The sequence below is a fragment of the Microtus ochrogaster genome, chromosome 18 (genome assembly GCF_000317375.1).
Source record: "Microtus ochrogaster isolate Prairie Vole_2 chromosome 18, MicOch1.0, whole genome shotgun sequence".
Taxonomy (NCBI): domain Eukaryota; kingdom Metazoa; phylum Chordata; class Mammalia; order Rodentia; family Cricetidae; genus Microtus; species Microtus ochrogaster.
The window spans coordinates 46,074,425-46,078,698 of record NC_022020.1 but is presented as its reverse complement, the minus strand read 5'-3'; the positions used below and the strand labels follow the sequence as shown (position 1 = coordinate 46,078,698).

General features: G+C 43.0%; 1 protein-coding gene across 1 annotated transcript in view; it reads right to left on the bottom strand.

The window, feature by feature from the left end:
• Positions 1-2,350, bottom strand: part of LOC101992774 (interferon-inducible GTPase 1-like) — an 8,852-nt gene extending 6,502 nt beyond the window's left edge. The window contains exon 1 of the mRNA XM_005356136.1: positions 2,251-2,350. The gene's annotated coding sequence lies outside the window, so the exon portion shown is untranslated. The remainder of the gene's footprint in view (positions 1-2,250) is intronic.
• Between the last annotated feature and the right edge of the window lie 1,924 nt (positions 2,351-4,274).

Sequence of the window (4,274 nt, the reverse complement as noted above, 5' to 3'; positions counted from 1 at the left end):
CAGCCCCAGCACCACTAGCAGCAGAGCAGAGCAGGGTCCACAACAGCCACAGAGCCAGACCCTCTTCCCCACACTCAGAAAAGTGATGACTCTACAGGGTGCTGGGGTGCCGCTCAGCTCCTGGCCTGCTGGCTAGTCAAGTCCTACTATAAAGCCAGGGTCCCCTCTGAGTTTTGTTACTGTCTCTCAAGCTGGACAGACATCCAGGTTCAACTCTCACTCAGCCTCACTAAACCTAATGGAGGCAGTGAGGGGTGGGGTGGTGGAGCAGGGGATAGAAGGGGTGTCAGATTTAAACTATTCTGATGGTGACGGAAATGAAGTATTTGGTAATAAATCTGGCCACTCACAAAAGCTGACTGAACCTGGATAAAAATGAAAGTAGTTGGATCTATCAGGGCAACCATGAGCCTGAATCCTTTGCATTTAGCCTGGGGGAAAGTTACTAAGACAAAAGTTGCTGGGGATCTATTACAAAAGCCTCCAATCCTTTTGGTCCCCATGCCTTGGTCTACACATGCACACTCTGAGACTGTCTTAGGCCAGCAAGACTGAGCAGGCAAGGGTACATGTCCCTAAATCAGATGATCTGAGTTCTAATCCTAAGACTCACATAGCAGACAGAACTGACTTCTACACCTTGTCTTTTGACCTCCACAAGCATGCTCCAGCATGTGAGCACCTAGCTCTGGTGTATGAGGACACAGAGAATGAATATATAAATGTTATAAAAAAACAAATAAAATGCATTGTATAAAATTCTCAAGAACTACCGAACAAGAAAAAGAAAATAAACAAGAAAAATTTGTCTTAAATGTCTTACACAGAGTATGACCACAACAAACTATAGTGACATGAAATATTAATCAGTACAAAAGGATGCATTTCTTCACTAGTGCCCCAACATCATGATAAAACCCAACACGTCAAAGAGGATTCCCTCATTAAAAATGGCCCTCAGCATCAAGTGCTGCTGTTTTGATAAATGGGCCAATTTCCTTCTAAATATTTTGGGCTATACCAGAGATTACTGATGCTCTCAGCCTTGCTGAGACAAAGATTTTGTGGTTGATTTTGCTTATTCCCCATTTGGATTTTTGTCTCGTTTTTAAATTTTTATTTATTTCTTTTCAGTGGGTAGTGTTTTGATGCTACCCAGTGGGTAGTCTCATAACTGGTCAAAGTGGTGAGAGTAAATGATGGTTGAGTGCTCATTCTTAAATAAAATAGTGAAATTTTTATCAATCCTCCACCCTAACCAGGTTTAGAGAACACCACAGAAAACAGAATGGGGCAGGGGGAGTGGCGTGAAATAATTTCTTCTGACTACGACATGGCACTTGCAGGTGTAAACTCCTGGCATCTGGGGTTACCTGCAGGAGACTTACATAAGATTTAGCTTGTTCACATTTCAGCAGGAACAAGATCAGAGGCACATGATGCCTTATCCTTAGCTTAGGATTACAAATTGGTGGGGGGGAGAAAGAGTCATTTTTCTATAGAGATATGACAACTAGAAAGTTGAGCATGATCAAGTAAATAATCCCACACCAGAACAAGCAAGTGATCCCGATTAAAATCAATGGAGTATTAAAAAAAAAATGTGAAGAAGACAAAACATAGGGGCATCCATGGGAAGAGGAAGGATCCCAGAGAGAACAAGAATGGGAAAAGACACAGAAATAGTGGGTGAAGATGATCAAAATATTACAGAGATGCATTAATTTGTCATACAGCAAATACAAATATTTTTAAAACAAAAACAAACCCTAAAATTGTTCCCCAGCAAAGTTACAGCAGAAGCATCCTACAGAGGGCATCTTTTATCCGAATCGAGATTCCATTGGGGTTTAAAATAAATATCCTGAACTGGGTAGAATGGGACAAGAAACGAATACTGGGCAAAAACAAGATTGAGACACAACAATTTTCATATATTCTATAGTTATAATTCACAACACATATATACTGAAACGCTCATTTTCCTCTAACAAACAAACAAAACTGAAATCTAAAACAGCTGGGTAAATTTTAAATAATAACCTTGTTATTTGCTTTAGGTCTATCTAAACTTGAATAATTACTTAAGAACATCTTCAAGTCAGTCCTGCCTGCCTCCAATCAAAGACCCCTAGCTTCCAAACTGAGTTTCCCAACTCTGAAGATTTCTCTCTAAATGTCTTGTTATTCACAGGCTTTCTAGGAAAGAGACAGAGGAGGGTGAGAATTCAGATTTGAACGCCTAGTTACCAGAAAATCCTGTGTCCAGGGGATGCTCTCACTGTTCAGGACAGGAATAGCCCTCAGCTGTGCTGGAGGTCCCTCACTGGAACCCCTCTGCTTCCTCAGCAGAAACCAGGAAGATGGGTAGCTCTTTTGTCTTGACTTTTGGCCCACCTTCAGAGTGTGCTAGCCAATCACATAGGAGAGGGGGGTCAAGTTTCTATCCAGAATCTCCTACATTTCCGAGAACATGAAAGTGAAACTCAACATGCTTTTGTTTCTTTTCATTGATTCCACAATTCAAGGAAACGGAAACTGCAGTCACAAAGTTACATTTTAACCTAATGTTTAGCCCTTGAGAGGAGCTCCAAAATCAACTTACTAATGAGGTTAGAAGATTTTCCATGACCCATTAGAGTTTATTTTCTCTTGACCCCTGTGTGCTGGATAGTTTATGTCAACTTGACACAAGTTGTAGTAGTCTGAGAAGAGGGAACCTCAAAAAAGAAAATTTTCTTCATAAGGTTGAGCTTCAGGCAAACCTGTACAACATTGTGTAAATTAGTGATTGTTGGGGGAGGGCCCAGCTCCTTGTGGATGGTGCCAGCCTTGGGTTGGGGGTCTTGGGTTCTAAAAAGGCGCAGCTGGAACAAGCCATGGGGAGCAAGCCAGTAAGCAGTATCCAGGGTTTCTACATCAACAACTGCTTCCAGGTTCCCCTCCTTCTCCAGCTCATGGTGTTTCATCACAGAAACAGAAACCTTAAAATAACATGGTAATAGGATTATGGGCTATGGCGAAAGATCTGGCATGTTGTTTTGAGAAAGACTGTGAAAGGACCTTGGAACTAGAAATCCATTAGGAGTTCAAAGCTTGATGACATTTTCTTTTCTTTTCTTTTTTTTTATTGAGAAAAGGAAAAAAAAAGTATCTGCCTCCTCCCAGCCTCCCATTTCCCTCCCCCTTCTCCCACCCTTCTCCCCTTCCCCCAAGCTCCTCTCCTCCTCCCTCTCCAGTCCATAGAGCAGTCAGGGTTCCCTGCCCTGTGGAAAGTCCAAGGTCCGCCCCCCTCCGTCCATGGTGAACAACCAAACTGGCTAGGCTCCCACAGAGCCAGAACATGAAGTAGGATCAAAACCCCGTGCCATTGTCCTTGGCTTCTCATCAGCCCTCATTGTTCGCCATGTTCAGAGAGTCCGGTTTTATCCCATGCTTTCTCAGTCACAGTCCAGCTGGCCTTGGTGAGCTCCCAATAGATCAGCCCCATTGTCTCAGTGGGTGGGTGCACCCCTCGTGGTCCTGACTTCCTTGTTCATCTTCTCCCTCCTTCTGCTCCTCATTGGGACCTTGGGAGCTCAGTCCAGTGTTCCAGTGTGGTTCTCTGTCTATCTCCATCCATCACCAGATGAAGGTTCTATGGTGGTATGCAAGATATTCGTCAGTATTGCTATAGGATAGGGTCATCTCAGGTTGCCTAACCTCAGCTGCCCAAGGGGGACATCACCATGGGCTCCTGGGAGCCACTCCAGGGTCAAGTCTCCTGCCAACCCTAAAGTGGCTCCCCTAACTAAGAACTGTGGTTCCGTGCTCCCCTGTCCAACCTTCCTCCATCCCTTTCTATTGTAGCTCTGAAGATAAGAATGTTGAGAGTAAAGCAAACAGTGGAGGCCTAATTTGAGAAGTTCCAGAGAGAAGTTTGCAAGTCACTTAAAGACTAAAAATGAGATCTGTGGTTATGGTTAGCTGGGACTGAAGAATTAGCTGTAATTAACAAGAGCAAAGCTAATGAAGTAAGTCTTTGTTTTACAGGGACAATAGATGCTGGTCAACTGGAGCTAAGAAATTAGTGGTGATTAAGAAGAGGCACCATCACTGAGGAAAAAAATACTGTGGGGAAGTGTGCTCATGCTGGAGATTTTGATTGGGATTGCACTGAATCTGTAAGTCTGTTTTGGTAAAATAGTCATTTTAAAAATACAAATTCTCAGAGTTGTTTTGATTTGCATTTCTCTGATGACTAAGGATGTTGAACATTTCCTTAAGTGACTTTC